The sequence below is a fragment of the Myotis yumanensis genome, unplaced genomic scaffold (genome assembly GCF_028538775.1).
Source record: "Myotis yumanensis isolate MYYU_CA2020_CCGP unplaced genomic scaffold, mMyoYum1.0.hap1 SCAF_3, whole genome shotgun sequence".
NCBI classification, from domain to species: domain Eukaryota; kingdom Metazoa; phylum Chordata; class Mammalia; order Chiroptera; family Vespertilionidae; genus Myotis; species Myotis yumanensis.
This window is the reverse complement of record NW_027223754.1, coordinates 80,890,109-80,910,175: the sequence shown is the minus strand read 5'-3', so window position 1 is coordinate 80,910,175 and position 20,067 is coordinate 80,890,109. Positions and strand designations below refer to the sequence as shown.

At 40.9% G+C, this 20,067-nt stretch overlaps 2 non-coding genes and 1 pseudogene across 2 annotated transcripts; all 3 read right to left on the bottom strand.

Annotated features, from left to right (window-relative positions):
- Positions 1 to 3,623: 3,623 nt before the first annotated feature.
- LOC139006222 (phosphoglycerate mutase 1 pseudogene) overlaps positions 3,624 to 20,067 on the bottom strand; it is a 32,292-nt pseudogene continuing 15,848 nt past the window's right edge.
- Positions 19,002 to 19,130, bottom strand: LOC139007931 (small nucleolar RNA SNORA11). Its single transcript, XR_011471056.1, has one exon. It is a non-coding gene; the product is annotated as a small nucleolar RNA SNORA11 (small nucleolar RNA).
- On the bottom strand, positions 19,798 to 19,905 carry LOC139007774 (U6 spliceosomal RNA). Its single transcript, XR_011470936.1, has one exon. It is a non-coding gene; the product is annotated as a U6 spliceosomal RNA (small nuclear RNA).

Genomic DNA, 20,067 nt, shown 5'->3' with positions numbered 1-20,067 from the left:
CTAGAATCAGAAGTAGAGCCTGAAGATATAATTGAATTGCTGCAATCTCATGTTAAAACTTGAATGATGAAGAGTTGCTACTTATGGATGAGCAAAGAAAATGATTTTTTGAGATGGAATATACTCCTGATGAAATGACAACAAAGGATTACATAAACTTATTTGCTAAAGCAACAGCAATTTTGAAAGAAGTTCTATTGTGAATAAAATGCTATCAAACAGGATTGCATGCTACAGAGAAATCATTCATGAAAGGAAGAGTCAATCAATGAGGCAAAATTCATTGTTGTCTTATTTTAAGAAACTGCTACAGCCACCCCAGCCTTCAGCAGCTGGGGCTGACCAGCAGACCCTGACTGACAGATGAATGATTACTCTGACACAGGATCTCTGTGAAAGAGAGGGCTAAGGGACTGCCTGGCTAAAGGAACCAGACAACCTCAATCACCTGCCTCTTCAGGCTTTTATTGTAATAGCAGTTTGAGATAAAGTTTATCTTTTAGATACAATCAGTAGGGTAAGTAATCTTGGGGGGACACATGTGTCTGCAGTGTCCTTTAAGCAAGGACACCTAAAGATTAAGCATAAGGATTCCGGTAAACACCCTTGTTTGGAAAGTTCAATAAACAATTAGGAGTGACCACTTTTGGCCAAACTCCCCTAAGTCAGAATTCTGATAAACAGGGTGGGCCACCTTCAGCCCACTTCCATTTTCAGAATGTCCTCCTTACAAACTTTCCAACCAAGTCTCCTGTGCTCCCCCACATTCAGCAACCACAACCTTCATCAATCTGCAGCCATTATTGAGGCAAGACCCTTTGTCAGCAAAATGATTATGACTCAATGAAGGCTCAGATGATGGTTAATATCTTTTACCAAAAAAGTATTTTTAATTAATGTATCTACATTGTTTTATTTAGACATAATGCACACTTAATAGACTACAGTATAGTGTACTAGTAAACATAATTTTTATGTGCACTTTAAAACCAAAAAAATTAGTGTGACTCATTTTATTGCAATGTTCACTTTATTGCCATGGTCTGTAACTGAACTTGCAATAACTCTGAGGTATGTGTGTATTACCTTACATCTATTCTTAGTGTGATTATTGACTACAAACCATATACAATCCTATATAATAAAAGCCTATGTGGCATCATGCAACATCGTCACAAGATGGCCACTGCAATGTCATCACAAGATGGCCAACCTAAAGATGGCCACCCTCACATTGTCACAAGATGGCTGCCACAAGATGGCCACCACAAGATGGTCACCACAAGATGGCCGGCAGGGGAGGGCAATTGTGGGTTATTAGGCTGGCAGGGGAGGGCAGTTGGGGGTGACCAGGCTGGCAGGGGAGCAGTTAGGCATCAATCAGGCCAACAGGGGAGTGGTTAGGGAGCAATCATACTGGCAGGCAGAAGCTGTTAGGGGCAATCAGGCAGCCAGGGAGGCAGGTGAGTGGTTAGGAGCCAGCAGTCCTGGATTGTGAGAGGGATGTCCGACTGCCGGTTTAGGCCTGATCCCAAGGGGTCCCAGATTGGAGAGGGTGCAGGCCAGGCTGAGAGACCATGCATGAATTTTGTGCACCGGGCCTCTAGTTTCTGCTATAAAGTCTTTGCACTATCTGGTTTCTTTGCCTGAAATTTTCTTCACATATCCTCCCATACCTCCTTTCTCCCAACACACATGCCTAGATATCACCTACCCTTTCTTCATAACTTAGCTCAGTCATCACTGACCAGGCCATTTCTCTCTATTTTATACTCACGCAGTATTATGTAACACTTACCTCCGGTGTAATTGAAGATTGGTCTGAGTGATTCTTTGATTAATGGCTGACTCCTAGTAGATTGTAAGCTTACAAGTGTAGGACCCTGCTTTGCCTTGTATTTCATCCCCAACTTTCTTCATGGAGCTTGGTACAAAGCAGGTGCTCAATTACACCATTAAAACCTCTTCACAATTTAATTTTCCATGACTTTAAGCTTCTGGAAATTTCCTTTCTAAAAACAGTTGTCACAAGTTGACTGTTGGACTGGTTGAAGGACTGAGAGAATAGAATTAGAAAATCTGGGTTAGAGAGCTATTAAGTGAGCTAGTAAGTAATCTTATTACTTTTTTTAATAGCAATTTTCTCTAAACTGGAGGTGCTTTCTACTGGGTATGGAAATAAAATATGAGAACTCCTATTCACATTTATTTTATTTTAAATATAGTATAGTACAGCACTTTATTCACTTGTCATCATGAGTATTCAAATCTTTTCACATAAGGGAATTTTCTAGATAAATAATGCATAAGCATCCCAGTTAGCAAAGACAAACAAACAAACAAACAAACAAAACAAAAACTCAAAACATTTTTATATGTACTATTTTTTAACAGAATATTTTGAGTATGCACTAGATCTTTCTGCCTTCTTTGAAAGAGTACACTGGCCTTAAGACTTTTCCTGGTGACTCAGTCATTGTCAGATATATTGGAGAGTAAAATGTATTTATAATTGATTTTCACAGGATTGTGCAATGTGTTAGTAGAAAAATTGGTTAGATATGAAGACCTTGATTTTTTAATGTAAGAAATCAAATATTGAATAAATGCTAAAGACATTTATAAAGTATGTGTTGAGTAAAAAAAATAACAATATAAGAAACACATGTGGATGCACAGCCTTGTTTTATTTTTTATTTTTTTTATTGCACATCACTCCTTTATTATACTGATCTGAAAAAGAATTATTAGTTATGCTCAAAATGCTTACTGGGCCCACGTGGCAGGGCCAAGCAACTGGAACATGATTCAGAACTCACACAGTAAAAGACATACCTGGACATGATCAAGAGACATTTCACTGCCTTGAGACAATAATGCCAATGCTGGGGAGGGATTCTAAAACACAGCAGGATAACTCCTACAAGTCAAGGAGCTCATCCCACCTTGGTGTGAGGAACGGCTTATTTTGTGATGACCACATGTGGGAATAGTTCAACTGCTATAAAAACCCCAGAAGCGTTTTTGTTTTGTATTATTTTATATAGATATGCTTTTTTGTGTGTGTAAAAGTAAATGCAACACGTAAACATTCAGGATTGATCCCAATCTTCTGGAGCCAGCTTTTCTGGGGTCAAGGAGGAAATGTTTGTTTGAATCACCAGGCATTCATCTTCCACTGGAATGACTAGAGCCCCCAGTCAGTTCACCTGACTGCAGAATAGCACAGGACTGCTGGCGGGACACAAATAGGCTCTCTTGCCTCTCACTGGTCACACCTTAACATGGCTCCTCCTTACCCCCCTACTTTCAAACAGGTCCTTAGTAATAAACAAAACACTAGCAGAAAAACAAGAGTTATTACCTCTGGGCTCTCTTAGATAAGAGTCTCAGCTTAGACCGAGGACTCATGCCCCAGAAGAGCCATTCTGACTAGACTGCGTGAAGGGAGTGGGTGCAGGAGACAAAATGGCTAACACAAAATTGGGAGCCACCAGTCCCCATCTGCAGCTACAACCTAAAATGCCTACAGATGTGGTCAGTGTGACATGTGCACAGGAGAGATGCAGAGGAATGGGATGGGGGGGAGGGTGTTCTTGGGAAAGTCGTCTGCTTGCTCGCTTTCACTTCTTGGCCTTGCCCTGGGCAGCCACAGCCTCCATGGCTTTGCGCATGGTCTCTTCATCCCCCAGGAACTGCACAGGTTTGATGGACTTCAAGTTCTTGTCTAATTCATAGACAATGGGAATACCAGTTGGCCTGTTTAGCTCCATGAGAGCCTCTTCAGAAAGACCTTCCAGATGTTTGACAATGCCCCGAAGGCTGTTGCCATGGCTGCAATCAGTACCGGTTTCCCCTCCTTAATCTGGGGCACTATTTCTTCATTCCCAAAGGACAGAGTTCTGGCAATAGTGTCCTTCAGACTCTCACAGGAGGGTAGCTGATCTTCAGTGAGGTCTGCATACCTGTGATCCTTACTGATGTTGCTGTAGAAGGGATGGTCGGGCTCCATCGATGGTGGTGGGATATCATAAGAGCGCCTCCAGATCTTTACCTGGGCCTCACCATGCTTGGCAGCAGTTTCTGCTTTGTAAAGACCAGTCAGACCCCCATAGTGCCACTCACTGAGATGTCAGGTCCTCACTACAGGCAGCCACATTTGGTCAATGGCATCCAGCACCATCCAGAGGGTCCGAATTGCTCTCTTCTGTACTGAGGTGAAGCAGATGTCAAACTCATAGCTGGTATCTCGCAGCTTCTGCCCACTGCACTTCACCTCCTCGTGCCCAGAACTGGCTCAGGTCCACGTCGTACCAGTGCTGAAGCGGTTCTCCAGGTTCCACGCACTCTCGCCATGTCATATCAGCACCAGCTTGTAAGCAGCCGTGGTGGCGGTTCTGAACGCAGAGCAGACTGAGGCTCACTGAGATTCTGGAGTGGCCCACAGCCTTGTTTTAAAAGTAGACTATTTTAATTACCTCTAAAACCTAGAAGCACTGCTTTCTAGATTCTTCTCTTTCCCTCTGCCCTTAGACATGACCACTATGTTTTGACTTTTGTGTTCATGATCATCTTGCCTTTTTATGGCTTCAAAAAGTGAATTTGCAGTTTGAATGATGTATTATTTAATTTTGCATGTTTCGGATTATTTATAAACTAGAGGCCTGGTGCACAAAAATTTGTGCACTCGGTGGGGGGGTCCCCTCAGCCCGGCCTATGCCCTCTTGCAGTCTGGGACCCCTCGGAGAATGTACACCTGCTACCTTAGGCTCGCTCTCTGGGGGATCAGGCCCAAGATGGCAGTCAGACATCCCTCTGGCAGCCTGGCAGCCCTCGGGGGATGTCCACTTACCAGCAGGGAGCAGACGTAAGCTGCAGTCGGACATCCTTAGTGCTGCTGAGGAGGCAGGAGAGGCTCCCGCCACCACCGCTGTGCTGGCAGCCATCAGCCTGGCTTGTGGCTGAGTAGAGCTCCCACTGTGGGAGTTCACTGACCACCAGGGGACAGCTCCTGCATTGAGCATCTGCTCCCTGGTGGTCAGTGTGTGTCATAGTGACCAGTCATTCCCAGTCATTCTGCTGTTAGGGTCAATTTGCATATTACCCTTTTATTATATGGGATAGAGGCCTGGTGCACGGGTGGGGCCTGGCTGGTTTGCCCTGAAGGGTGTCCCGGATCAGGGTGGGGGTCCCGCTGGGGTACCTGGCCAGCCTGGGTGAGGGGCTGATGAGTGTTTGCAGGCTGGCCACAGCCCCTTCAGGGTGGGGGTCTCCACTGGGGTGCCTGGCCAGTCTGGGTGAGGGGCTGAGGGCTGTTTTCAGGCTGGCCAAGACCTTCCAGGGATGGAAGCTCCCAGCCTCTCCTTTTTTTCATTTTTCTTTTTTTTTTAATTCTGGGATTTATTTGCCTTCTATAATTGTAACTTTGTAGCCTTGAGAGGAGCTCAGAGCCGGCCAGGGTGGGCGGGAGGGAAGCCTGCTCGTTCCAGCTCCTTGGCCACAGCTGGCTGAAAGCAGGTGTCTGGGTTTATTTATCTTCTATAATTGAAACTTTGTTGCTTTGAATGGAGCTCAGAGCCGCTGTGGCAGTCTGGGAAGCATGGCTTCCTCCATCATTGGGGCAACCAAGCCTCCTGCTTGCTCCAGCTCCATGGCTGCTGGCCACCATCTTGGTTGGGTTAATTTGCATATAGTCACTCTGATTGGCTGGTGGGCGTGGCTTAAGACGTAGCAAAGGTATGGTCAATTTGCATCTTTGTCTTTTATTAGTGTAGATGGAGTCAAATTGTATGTATTCTGCAACTTGCTTTTATTTGCTCAGTATTATGGTCATGAGCTCATTCTTTGTTGCAGCTATAATTCATTCATTTTCACTGATGCATAATGTCCATGTGAGGTGACCCCACATTTGTTTTATCCATCCTGGTGGGTTTTTTCTAGGTTTTGCCTCTACAAACAATGCTCTTTGAACGTGTTTTGCACATATCACCTGTGCACATGTGCAAGAGTTTCTGTTGAGTATGAATTTAGAATTGGGATTGTTGCATCATAGGTAATGTGCATCTTAACTTAGATAAAGCCAAAATGTTCTCCAAAGTAATTGTACAAATTTACACTACAGGCAGCAGAGTTTATGGGTTTTAGCAGTTCTACATTCACTTTAGCACTTGGTAATGTCAAAACTTTAATTTTTGCCATTCTGGTAATTGTGAAGTGGTATTTCATTTAGCTTTAATTTGTATTTTCCCAATTACTAGTAAAGTTAAACACCCCACATACATATATTTTCTGTGAAATTCCTGTTCAAATATTTTGCCCCTTAAAAAATTGAGTTTTGTTTGCCTTTTTTTGTGTGTGTTGATCTGTAGTTCTTTATATTTCATCAAATCTAAAAGGCCACTGAATCGAAGAAGTATCCAAATCCATAGAATCTGTAACACCAAGAGTAAATTCTAATGTAAACTATGGACTTTGGGTGAGTATGATGTGTCAATGTGATGGGGGATGTTGATAATGCGGGGAGGAGCCTATGTTTGAATGGGTGCAGGTGATATATAGGAAATCTCTGTACCTTTCCCTCAATTTTTCTGTGAACCAAAATTGCTCTAAAAAGTAGTATTAGTAGAAAAAAAATGCCCTAAGTTTGGTAAGTTAAATACCTCATTCCTTCTTTAAGATCAAGTTAACTATGTCTAAACATTTAGTTCTTCACATAAATTTAGATTAAATTTCTTGAGTGTCTCAAAAAATCCAAATAAAATTTTTGTTGAGTTTGTATTGAGGTTATAGTTTATTTTGGAGAGAAAGAGACATCTTTATTATATTATCTCATCTTAAAACATGGAATGTCTTTCCACTTATTCAGACAATCTTTTTTTTCTTCTATTAAAGGTTTTTTTGCTTATTTGACTTATTTCTAATTGTTTTTTAAATGTCTTTATTGATTAAGGTATTACATATGTGTCCTTATCCCCCCATTGCCCCCCTACCCCCCCACTCATGCCCTCACCCCCCTGTTGTCCATGTACATTGGTTAGGCTTATATGCTTGCATATAAGTCCTTTGGTTGATCTCTTCCCCTTACCCCCACCCTCCCCTACCTTCCCTCTGAGGTTTGACGGTCTGATTGATGAAAGTTTTAAATATTTTCCCATAGAGCTCTTGTGTATTTCTAGCTAAATTAATTCATGGAACTTTATAGTTTTTGTTGCTTTTCTGAATGGATTTTTTTGGGGGTCACTGCTTTTTTTTTTTTGGTTTAGAAATTTATTATTATAGCCCATTTAGGTATTGGTTTAATGTTTTTTAAAATACTTTTGTTGTTGATAGTATTACAGATACATCCCATTTCCCTCTCCTTCCCCCTCTTCTAGCCCCTACCCACCCCTCCAGGTCTTCACTACCCTATTGCCCATGTCCATGGGCCAAGCTTATAAGTTCTTTGCTTTATCTCTTCTTGTCCCCCTAACCCCACATCGAGGTATATCAGTCTGTTTCATGCCTCCTTGCTTTGGGTCTCATTTTATTGGTCAATTCATTTTGTTCATTAGATTCTACAATAAGTGAGATCATGTGATATTTGTCTTTCTCAGTTTGGCTCATTTCACTTAGCATAATATTTCCCAAAGAGTAAGAGATCCCTCTTTTTTACAGTTGCATGGTATTCCATAGTGTAAATGTCCACAGATTTTAAAAAATATATGTATTTTTATTGATTTTAGAGAGGCAGGGAGAGGGAGAGAGAGATAGAAACATCAATGATGAGAGAGAATCATTTATCAGCTGTCTCCTGCACACCCCACCTTGGGGATCAAGCCTGAAATCCGGGCATGTGCCCTGACCGGGAATCAAACCGCGACCTCCCGGTTTATAGGTCAATGCTCAACCACTGAGCCATGCAGGTTGGGCTCCCACAGCTTTTTTATCTGTTCATCTACTGATGGCCTTTGTAAATAACACTGCTATGAACATAGGGTGCATATTCTTTCTGATTGTTGTTTTGGGATTTTTAGGATATATTCCCAGAAATGAGATTGCTGGATCAAAAGGCAGTTTTATTTTTAATTTTTTTAGGAAGCTCCATACTGTCTTCCATAGTGGCTGCACCAATCTGCATTCCCACCAGCAGCGAACTAGTGTTTCCTGTTCTTCACATCCTCGCCAGCACTTGTTGCTGATTTTTTGATGATAGCCAATCTGACAGGTGTGAGGTGATGTCTAATGGGGTCATTGCTTTTCATAAGTTGAATGTATATCTTGCAACATAACTGTACTCTCTAATTAGTCTTCCACCTCCACCTTTTTATTGTGTGCCAACTCTGTTAAGTTTCCTAGATAGATCATTATATCAGTTGCACATAATAGAGGTGTTATCTTTTCCTATCCAGTTCTTAACATGGTCTCCTTTCTCCTGTAGGACAAACTCTAGTTATGTTAAAAGGTGGTAATTTTGGGAATCCTTGTAGTTTTCAATGCTAAATGGAATACATCTAAAATTTATTTATTAAGTATAACATTAACAATAGGTCTTGATATATAAACTTTATCCACTAAAGTAAATTTCTTTCTATTGTTTTTATGCTAAGTTTTGTTAATATTATGGATGGATGTTGTATTTTACCAAAGGCTTTTTCTGAATTGAGATAATGTTTATTAATATATTGAATTACATTTGATAGATTTTTTTGATGTTGGCTCATTCTTGAATTCCTGTGAAAAATCTTACTTGAAAGTGATAAATTATTATTTGTAATATACTGAAGGACTAAATTAGCTTGTTTTATTTTTACATTTATGTTCTTAATGGAAATGGTGTATCATATATTTCTTTTATTTTTCTTATTTGCTCTGAGAATAAAGATTTCAATAAAGTTGACTAAAATGATCTGGGTATCTTCTGTTCCTTTTCTTTTCTTTGGAACAACTTGTATAAGTTAAAAATTAGTGCTTCTGTGAAAGTTTAATAAAACTCACTTATAAAATATATTTTTTTTCTACTGGGTAGGTCTTTAAACATTTCAATGCATTGCATTCTTATTGTCCATTCAAGTTACCTATTTCCTCTTGTACCATATATAAAGAAAACCAGCTTCAAGCATCCCTATTATTTTTTAATCTCTTTCATTTATTTTTGCATTTATTATTTCTCTTCTTCTTGATTCTTTGGGTTTATTATATTGCTTTTATCCCATCTCCCTCAATAAAATGCTTGTTTAATTTTAACCTTTCTTTTTTCTTAGGCTTTTTTAAGATAATTTACATAAAATATCATGTAAGTTAAGGTGTACATCATGCTAATTTGATACAATTATATATTGCAAAATGATTACCACCATAGCATTGGTTAACACCTCTATCATATCAATTTTTAAAGCTATAAATAACTAAGTACCTCTTTTTAAAAAATTTGAATTTATTGGGGTGACATTGGTTAATAAAATTATACAGTTTTCAGGTATATAATTCTGTGATACATCATCTGTACAGTGTATTTTGTGTTTACCAACCCAAGGCAAGTCTCTTTCCATCACCATATATTCACCCCTTTCCCTTCTTCTACTTTCCCCCATCCCTTCCTTCTGGAATCACCATACTATTGTCTATGTCCATGAGTCTTTCTTTTTTCCCCCCTTTGCTTAATACCTTCACCCTTCTCACCCAACCCCCCAGCCCCTCCCCTCAGACAGCTGTCAGCCTGCTCTCTATATCCATGAGTTTGTCTCCACTTTGTTACTAGAGACTAAGTACCTCTTATGTTTTACATTTTTGACATGTAGTCTTTTCATTTTCCTTCAAAAATTTCCCTTATTTTTACTTTATTTTGTAACTGAAGATTTATTTATTAATAATGTTATTTAGTTCCCAAACCCCTTTTATAGTTAACTAGAGGCCTATTGTATGAAAAGATTCGTGCAATAGGCCTTCCCTTCCCCTGGTTGCCAGCACTGGTTTTCCTCTGGCACCCGGGACCCAGGCCTTCACTCCGGCCGGAGCCGCCTTCAGTCTTCACTCCAACGCTTTGCGCCTATGTATGCAAATTAACCTCCATCTTTGTTGGAGGTTAATTTGCATATCACTCTGATTAGCCAATGGTGGGTGTAGCGAAGGTATGGTTAATTTGCATCTTTGTCTATTATTAGATAAGATTTCTAATTTTATTATATTACCCAGGTTTAACATATTGATTATCTAAGGTTTTGAGTTTTCCTCTGTGACCTAATACATGGTCTATTTTGTAAATGTTCTGCATATGCTTGTAAAAATTCAAATGACCTATGATCAAACTTATTCATTACATACTTCATATCTTCCATGCCCCGTGACTGCTTGACTTAATAGTTTCTGAGAAAGGTAAATTAATTTCAAACGATGATTGTTGATTTATTTATTTCCACTTGCAGTTCTATCAATTGTTGCCTAATGTATTTTGAGATTATTGTTAGCTGTAAATGTGTTTATGATTGATATATTTTCTTGTTCTAGTGTTCATTTGACCACTTTTGCCATTTGTTTATATATATATTGCTTTATATTCTACATTGTTGGACATTAGCTTTGTTTTAGCTCATATATGTTTCATCTATCTTTTATTTTCTGTCTTTCCATGAGTCTTTTACATATTGCTTTTGGCTATGTATTTTTAACATTTGTTTTTTATTTTGTTTTTAAAACCAATCTAAAGGTTTTTATTATCTAATGGGCAAGTTTACATATTGACATTTACTTTAATTATTATGATATTAAACTCATTTTTACCAAATTATTTCATATTTTTAATAACATATGCCTTTTGTTATTTTTTCTTCTATGTTTCTCTCCATTGTATGGGTTACACTTTCTTCTATTGGTTTCAAGTTATACATTCTATTTTTTTTTTTTCATATGGTAGTTTCTGTTGATTTAAAACTCACACAATTATCTATCCTTGATTTCTTAAGCTTATTTTTTAAAAAAAAATATCTTTATTGTTGAAATTATTACAGATGTCCCCACTTTTTTTCCCATTTACCCACTCCACCCTGTACCCACCCCTCCCAGGATTTCACCACACTGTTGTCTGTGTCCATGGGCTATACATATATACATATAAATTCCCAGGTTAATTTCTCCCTACTCCCACACTCCCACCCCTACCTTCCCTCTGAGATTCATCAGTCTGTTCTCTGGATCTATTTTGTTCACCAGTTTATTTTGTTCATTAGGTTCCACATACGAGTGAGATCATGTGATACTTGTATTTCTCTGACTGGCTTATTTCGCTTAGCATAATACTCTCCAGGTCCCTCCATGCTGTCTCAAAGGGTAAGAAATCCTTCTGTTTTTTACTGCTGCATAGTATTCCATACTGTAATATACCACACCTTTTACATTTATGACGGGCACTTGGGCTGTTTCCAGATCTTAGCTATTGTAAATGGTGCTGCTGTGAACATAGGGGTGCATATATTCTTTCTGATTGGTGTTTCAGGGTTTTTAGGATATGAACTTCCATTTTTAACTTTTTGAGGAAATTCCATACTGTTTTCCATAGTGGCTGCACCAGTCTGCATTCCCACCAGCAGTGTACTAGGATATCCTTTTCTCCACATCCTTGCCAGCACTTGTTATTTGTTGATTTGTTGATGCTAGCCATTCTGACAGGTGTAAGGTGATACCTCAGTGTGATTTTAATTTGCATCTCTCAGATTAGTGACTTTAAGCATTTTTTCATATGTCTCTTGGCCATCTCTATGTCCACTTTGGAGAATTGTCTATTTAGATCCTCTGCCCATTTTTTAATTGAATTGGTGGACTTCCTTTTGTTAAGTTCTATGAGTTCCTTACATGCTTTGTAGATTAACCCCTTATCAGATATATCATTGGCAAATATGTTCTCCCATACAGTAGGCTCCCTTTTCATTTGTTAATGGTTTCTTTTGCTGTGCAGAAGCTTTTTATTTTGATATACTTCCATTTGTTTATTTTCTCCTTAGTTTCCCTTTCCCTAGGAGATGGATCAGCAAACATATTTCTATGAGAGATGTCTAAGATTTTGCTGCCTATGATGATTTCTTAAACTTATTTATAGCTGTCTTCCACTTAACACTGAAGTAGTTAGCATGCTCTCATATCTCCTTTATGTCTAAACTCTCCCTCCCACCTTCTTGAAGTTGTCCAGAATTTTAGTTCTAGACACTGTAATACACATTTCTTTTTCTTTTGTTTGGTCATAACCTTTCCCTCTGCCTGCTTTTTTATTTTAACTTATATTTTTAAAGACATTTCACCAAACTATTTAATGACTTCATTTTCATATCTGATGCAACATCTCTTAGAGTCTTTTCATCAGCTCTTTAGATATTTTCCCTCAAACATGGGTCTTTGTGTGGCAAAACTTTCAAGGTCATGTATACATGAAAATATTTTTATTAACTCTTGACTTGGCTGTATATTTTAAATTATAGTTTCACAGTTCTTTTACTTAAATACTTTAAAATATTATTCCATCATCTTCTCACAACCTGTATTATAGTTGAGAAATCTGATGTCAATCTAATTCTTGTTTCCTTCCCCCTTCCCCAGCTTTATTGAGATATAATTGACATATAATATTGTATAAGTTTAAGGTGCACAATATGTTGATTTGATGCATTTATGTTTTGCAATATGATTACCATCATAGCATTAGCTAACACCTCCTTCATGCCACATAATTACCATTTCTTTTTTGTGTGGTGAGAGCATTTAAGATCTACTTCAGCAACTTTCAAACATGTAATAAAGTATTATTAACTATAATCACCACGCTGTACATTAGATCCTTGGAACTTACTCATCTAATAACTAGAAGTTTGTACCATTTACCAACATCTTGCAATTTCCCCCTTTCCCCCCTTCAGCCCCTGGTAAGCACATTTTAGAATCTTTTTCTGTGAATTCAGCTTTTTAGTTTCACAGATGTAATATCATACAGTATTTGTCTTTATCTGCTGACTTATTTAACTTAGCATAATGCCCTGAAGTCCATTGTGTAGGAACCACGTAGGAATCCATGGCAGGATATCCTTAATATATTCGTTGAGTTCTTTTAAATTAGATCTAGTAATTCTGCTTCAGATCATATGTATAGTCCAGTTTGTTGGATTTCTTTTGAGGTAGTTGTACTCTTTGAGGGTCCAGAAGTGCATACTGAAAACGGGCCAAGCACCAATCTGTCAGTTCTGTTGAATTTACAAAGAAGAGAGGGGCCGGCCTGTGAGGAAAGTTGGAGCTTCACAAGCCCCTCTGGTTTGCTGACATTTGACCAGACAACAACTTGAGTCCCTGTTTCACTTTAAATCCTTAGGGAAAAGCTACATGGGGAAGAGAGTTAGGGCAGCCCTCACAGGTTGTTATCTCTCAGCTCAAGGGCTTTAGAAGGAAGTTGTAGAAGAGTTAAAACTTGAGGGTAGATGGCCAGTTAGCCCCTTTATTCCTCAAATACTGACATTAGCAGGGCACATGCACCTCCCTGACTTTACCTCTTAGAGAAATTGTGTGCGCTGTTTCCATTGATTTCTACAGTGAAGAGTCAAGCAAAGTGTATCTCAAGAGGTTGTGGGGAGAAGGCAAGGGTAGAACTTAAATCTTTCCACAAATCTATACTTTACTTCTATCTCTGGCTGATCCCAGCCCCAGGCTACAATCATTTAACTTCCTATCTAATGTCTGAGACCAATTTAGGTCATACTTCCATTTTTCCCCCCAGAATTTTCTCTTTTTCTTTCTTTTTTTTTTGTTATTAGTTTTAGAAATCCACTTCACACTTGCTTCTATAGTTTCTCTGTAATTGTTTTTTGTGGTGGGAGCCAGCAGCACATTTTAGTTTGCCATCTGGCCACCCATTTATATTAATTACTAGTGGCCCAGTGCACAATATTTGTGCACATTAAAAAGGAATTAATTAGTGGAAATATTTTAACATTGCTATTTGCCCTTTCTCTATAATAGAAGTGTGAGAGATTAAAGGAAATTAGTAAAATGTATATGAAAATAATATATAAATTTATCAATAAATAAACAGTAACAAGAGGATATAACAACAACAGAGGCATGATATAAAAACAACAAAAACATGATATGAAAACAGAAAAACATGATATAAAAACAACAGTGATGCAAACAATGACTGATAAAGTGATTAAACTTATTCTAATATCTCCCTGTACACCACATTAAGAGTGAATGAAAACACTTTCAGAGTGCTTGACTAATTTTCCTTATGATGAAGTATTTAGAATTTTAACTTTAACGTCACATGCTCTTCAAACTCGAGAGAAAGCAACATATTACTGACCATGTGCGAAAACGAGTTCAGGTAGGAATATGCCTACTCTGTCTACAGTTTGTCCTTGTGATTTATTAATAGTCATCACAAATGCTGGCATCACAGGAAACTGTTGTTGAATCAATTTAAATGGGAGGCCAGTGTCAGATGGGGACAAATTAAGTCTTGGAATCAGAACAACCTCTCCCTCTGCAGATCCTGCTAATACTTCAATTCGATAATGTTAGGTCGTAATCTTTTGCTAATAAATTTGGTATCATTACAAAGACCCCATTTACTATTGACATTTCTCAATAGCATGATGATTGCACCCACTTTCAATTTTAATTTATGACACAGCATTCCCGAAGGAGTAACACTATTAAGAAATTCGATGGCAAAGTTTTCCTTTTCAGCATCATCTGTTGAATCAATGGAATCATCACTCAAATATGTGTGAAAATCTCCATCGAGTATATCCAAAATTTCTTCATTTACTTTTTGAACATGCTCATTTTTTGGACAAAGAATTGCATGTTTAGATATATTTTTAATATTATCTATAGATATAGTATTTCCAAAGGTAACTTCAATAATGGATCCATTACAAATCATTTCACAGGGGATTTCAATAATATCCATTCCTAAATGAAAACTGCAATCAAGTTTGCCATCTCCAAGTTTTACTAACCATTCACTATAAGCATAATCCTCTGATTTCATATTTGTTGTAAGAGACAACCTTCTGAAACATCCCCAAACATTGCAGTACTTTAAACTCGTTTGTACTATGGCCGATTACATAGCATGCAGTACAATACTGAGACATTGTCGAAAATCCCCTCCAAGAAGGAGAACTTTCCCACCAAATACAACATTCAAATTCATAATTTCTCTTAGCAATCTGTCTATGGCATTTATAGCATGACTGGATGCCATGGTGCATTCATCAATAGTGAGAAGTTGGGCCTTTTTAATAGTTTTAGCAACTTCACTGTTTATATCAAGTCTAGAAATTGAAGTTTCATTTAATGGAATGGGTAATTTATATTGGGAATGAAAGGTGCTTCCACCGAGAAGTAAACTTGTAGCAATTCCTGTAGATGCTCTGGGTAAAACAGTACCACCACGACCTCTAATATAATGTATTAAAACTTTATACAGTTACGCAGGTGAATAGGATTCCTAGCTGGCAGGCCCCTGACAGCAAGCTGGCCACCTGTGGATTCCGTGAGGAACGGGGCTCCCTCCTCCCTCCTGTCAGGGTCTGGGGTGCAGGTGAATGGGGTTCCTGGCTGGCAGGCCACTGGCAGCAAGCTAACCAACAGTGAATTCTGTGAGGAATGGGGCTCCCTCCTCCCTACTGTCAGGGTCTGGTTTGAAGGCCGGCCACGTCCCCTGTTGGGCCAGTCCCAGAGTTCTACCATGCTGTGGCCTCCTCCTCAGCAACCCAGGGCTGACTGCTGCTGGGCACTCCTGGTGCTTCGAGGGTGGGTTCTTCCCTCAGGCCTCGTGGGAAACAGCTCAGGGAGGGCACAGCCCTTGGCAAGGCGACCCAGGATTCAGTGCATCCACGCTTCAAGGGACGGTTCCTGCCTGAAACCTCGCCTTTGTGGAAAACAGCTCAGGGAGGGCACAGCTGTTGCCAAGACGACCCCTGCAGGACTGACTTCCTTCCGGTTGGTCGAGCCTCGGATGTGATGCGTTATACCAAGGGTTTTTATATAAATAGATAATGGCTATTATTTTGATTTAGTTCCACAATATTCTCTTAGTCTCTCAATGATGATTATTTTTCTTTACTAGAGGCCTGGTGCACCAAATTTGTGCATTGGGAGGGGGGTCCCTCAGCCCAGCCTGCACCCTCTCCAATCCGGGTCCCCTCTGGGGATGTCTGACTGCCTCTCGCAATCCAGGACTGCTGGCTCCTAACCGCTTGCCTGCCTGATCACCTCTAATCACCTCTGCCTGCCTGCCTGATCACCCCTAACCACCTCTGCCTGCCTGCCTTATCACTCCTAACTGCTCCCCTGCTGGTCTGATTGCCCCTAACTACCTCTACCTCGCCCTGCACCCAGGACCCAGGATTCCCTCCTCCATCTGGTCACGGGCATTTGGGACCTGGGCTTCCCTCCCTTTGGCTGGCTGCAGGCACCAGGACCCAGGCTGGCTTTGCCTGGGTTGGCCGCAGCCGCAGGGAGCTGTGGGCGGGCGACTTCTCCCAGGCAACAGCCGCAGGCACCCGGGACCACAGAGCAGGCGTCTTGTCCCTCTCCCAGGCCACTGGTGCAGGCGCTGGTGCCCAGAACCATGGGGACTGTGGGGCGTGTGGATTGTCCTTCTGCTGGGCCACAGGTGCAGGTGCAGCTGCTGGCACCTGGGACCATGGGGAGGGTGGCTTATCTCTCTCCGGGGCCTCAGGCACAGATGCAGCCGCTGGTGCCCGGGACCATGGGGAGAGCAGCTTGTCCCTCTCTGGGGCCACAGGTGCAGGTGCAGCAACTGGTGCCCGGGACTGCGGAGTGGGAAGCTTGTCTCTCTCCCAGGACACAGCCTGGCTGGTCTCCATTCCTCTCTCCCCATTGTGTCTGAGCAGTTATGGCATGATGGCGTGAGGGCATGATGATGTGAGGGTGTGATGACCATTTGCATATTAACTCTTTATTATATAGGATACTTTTCTTTCCTTTCTCCTCCCTTCCTTCCTTCCTTCCTTCCTTCCTTCCTTCCTTCCTTCCTTCCTTCCTCCCTCCCTCCCTTACTTCATTCCTTTCCTCCTTTCTTCCTGCCTTCTTTCTTCCCTCTTCCTTCCTTCCTTCCTTCTTTCATTTTTTTCTCTGTTTGGATTGAATATATATATATATATATATATATATATATATATATATATATATTAGAGGCCCGGTGCACAAAAATTTGTGCACTCGGTGTGGGGGGGGGAGGGAGGGGGGGGTCCCTCAGCCGGGCCTGTGCCCTCTCGCAGTCTGGAACCCCTCAGGAGATAACGACCTGCTGGCTTAGGCCTGCTCCCGGGTGGCAGAGGGCAGGCCCAATCCCTAGGTGCAGCCCCTGGTCATGCACAGAGCAGGGCGGATTGGGAGGTTGTGATGCTACCCTCAGTCACGCTCAGGGTGGGGCCGATTGGGGGGTTGGGGCACCGCCCCCTGTCACACTCAAGGCAGGGTCGATGGGAGGTTGCGGCGCCACCCCCTGTCACGCACAGAGCAGGGCCAATCAGGGGGTTGGGCGCTGCCCCCTGTCATGCACAGAGCAGGGCCGATCAGGGAGTTGAGGAGCTCCCCCCTGTCACGCACAGAGTAGGGCAGATCAGGGGGTTGGGGCACCGCCCTTTATCACCCACAGAGCAGGGCCGATCAGGGGGTTGGGGCGCCGCCACTGTCACACTCAGGGCAGGGCCGATGGGGAGGTTATGGCTCTACCCTGTCACACACAGAGCAGGGCCTGTGGGGGGGGGGGGTTGGGGCACTGCACCCTGTCACACACAGAGCCACAGGGCAATCAGGGGGTTCGGGCGCTGCCCCCTGTCACGCTGATCTGGTGCCAAGAGGCCTTGCGGCTCCGCTGATCCCAGTGCTGGGAGGCATATTACCCTTTTACTATATAGGATAGAGGCCTGGGGGCTGGCTGATTTGCCCTGAAGGGTGTCCTGGATCAGGGTGGGGGTCCCCACTGGGGTGCCTGGCCAGCCTGGATGAGGGGATGATGGCTGTTTGCAGCTGGTCACACACCCTTCAGGGTGGGGGTCCCCACTGGGGTGCCTGGCCAGTCTGGGTGAGGGGCTGAGGGCTGCTTTCAGGCTGGTGGTTGTTGACGGAAGCTCCCAACCGCTCCTTTTTTTTCTCTTTTTTAAATTTTATTCTGGGCCAGCTTTAACTCTGGCTCTAGCTCTGAGGCTTCCGCTGGTTTGTTTGTGTTCTATAATCGAAACAATGTATAACTCCAGCTGTGAGATCCCGCCAGCTATATTTGTTACAAAGTTTCAAACTGCCAGCTCAGAGGCCGGCAGCACAGGCAGGGAACGTTGGAGTCCTCCTTCACTGAAGCAAGCAAGCCTCATGTTCGCTTCCAGCTGCCTGGCTGCCGGCCGCCATCTTGGCTGACAGTTAATTTGCATAAACTCACTGATTAGCCAATGAAAAGGGTAGCGGTTGTACGCTAATTACCATGTTTCTCTTTTATTAGTGTAGATATATATATATATTTCATTTTCCCCCTTAATAATCAGGAAATTAGACACTCTACCTATATTCCCTTATTAATGTTGTAGTTAGAGTTAGTTTTAACTGAATGACAAAACCTTAAATGAATATAAATAGCTTTTTAAAAGTCCAGGTAGAATGTTAATGGATTGGATGACTAGTATTAAGATATCCATTCTCCCCATATTGATCTATTAATTCAATAAAATCTCAATCCAAATCCCAGCAGATGTTTTTGAAGAAATTGCCAAGATGAACCAATAATTTTTATGGAAATGCAAAAGATCTACAAAGACCAAAACAATCTTAAAAAATAAAAACAAGTTAGAAGATTTACACATATGGTTTTAAGACATTATAAGACTATAATAATCAAGACAGTTTAATATTAATGTAAGGATAGTATCATATTGGTATAAGAATATACAAGTAGATCATGAGACAGAATAATATTCAGAAATAAACCCACATGTATATGTGTAATTGATTTTTTTTTTATGTATAGGGCGTAATGTCACAGGAAGGCCATAGTATTTTGCCACCCGTGAGGAGTAAGCCCAAGTTGCTGTTGGATGTGTTGTACACAGAGAAGCCATTCTTCAGGCGCTCTGCTCTCTCCACACCCAAGATTTTTGAGAAATGCATTGATGCAGCTCAGTGGAGGAAATGAACGTGTTTTTGAGTAATGGCATTTGAATGACTGGATATTAATATGGGAAAAAAGTTAAATCCTTTCTCACATTCAATTTGTGATAGGTCAGATACTTAAAACATAAAAAAAAAAAAAAAAAACCCATAAAGTGCCCTGGCTGGTGTGGCTCAGTTGGTTGGGCATCTTTCTGAGCACTGAAAAGTTGCTTGTTTGATTCCTGATTGGGGCATATGCCTGGGTTGCAGGCTTGGTCCCCAGTAGGGGACGTGCAGGAGACAGCCAATGGATGTTTCTCCCTCACATCATTGTTTCTTCCTTCCTCTCTCTCTCTGCCCCTCTCCCTTCCTTTCTCTCAAATCAGTAAAAACATATTAAAAAACAAAAGAATCATAAAGCTTCTAGAAGAAAACAGGAAAGTATCTTTGTGACCTTGGTGTAGGCAATGATTTCTTGACAGGACCCAAAGATGCATTGATTTTGACTTTATCACAATCAAAAAATTATATTCATCAGACTGCCTATATATGACAAATACTCCTATTTTAGAACATAGAGAGAATTATTTCTAATCAACAATAAAAAGAGAAACATCCCAATAAAGTGAACAAAATACTTGAACATGCATTCTCTTTTTCTTTTTTTTAAATATAGAATGCTTCACAAATTTGCATGTCATCCTTGGGCAGGGGCCATGCTAATTTTATCTGTATTGTTCCAATTTTTAATATATGTGCTGCCGAAGCGAGCACTGAACATGCATTCTTAAAGAAGATATATTAATTGCTCATAAGCACATGAAAGTGTTCTTTATAACATTAGTCAGCAGAGAAATGAAAATGAAAACCACCTGCTGGAATCGCTGAAATAATAATAAAGAAAGAGCTAACAGTATCAAGTATTGGAGCATCCAA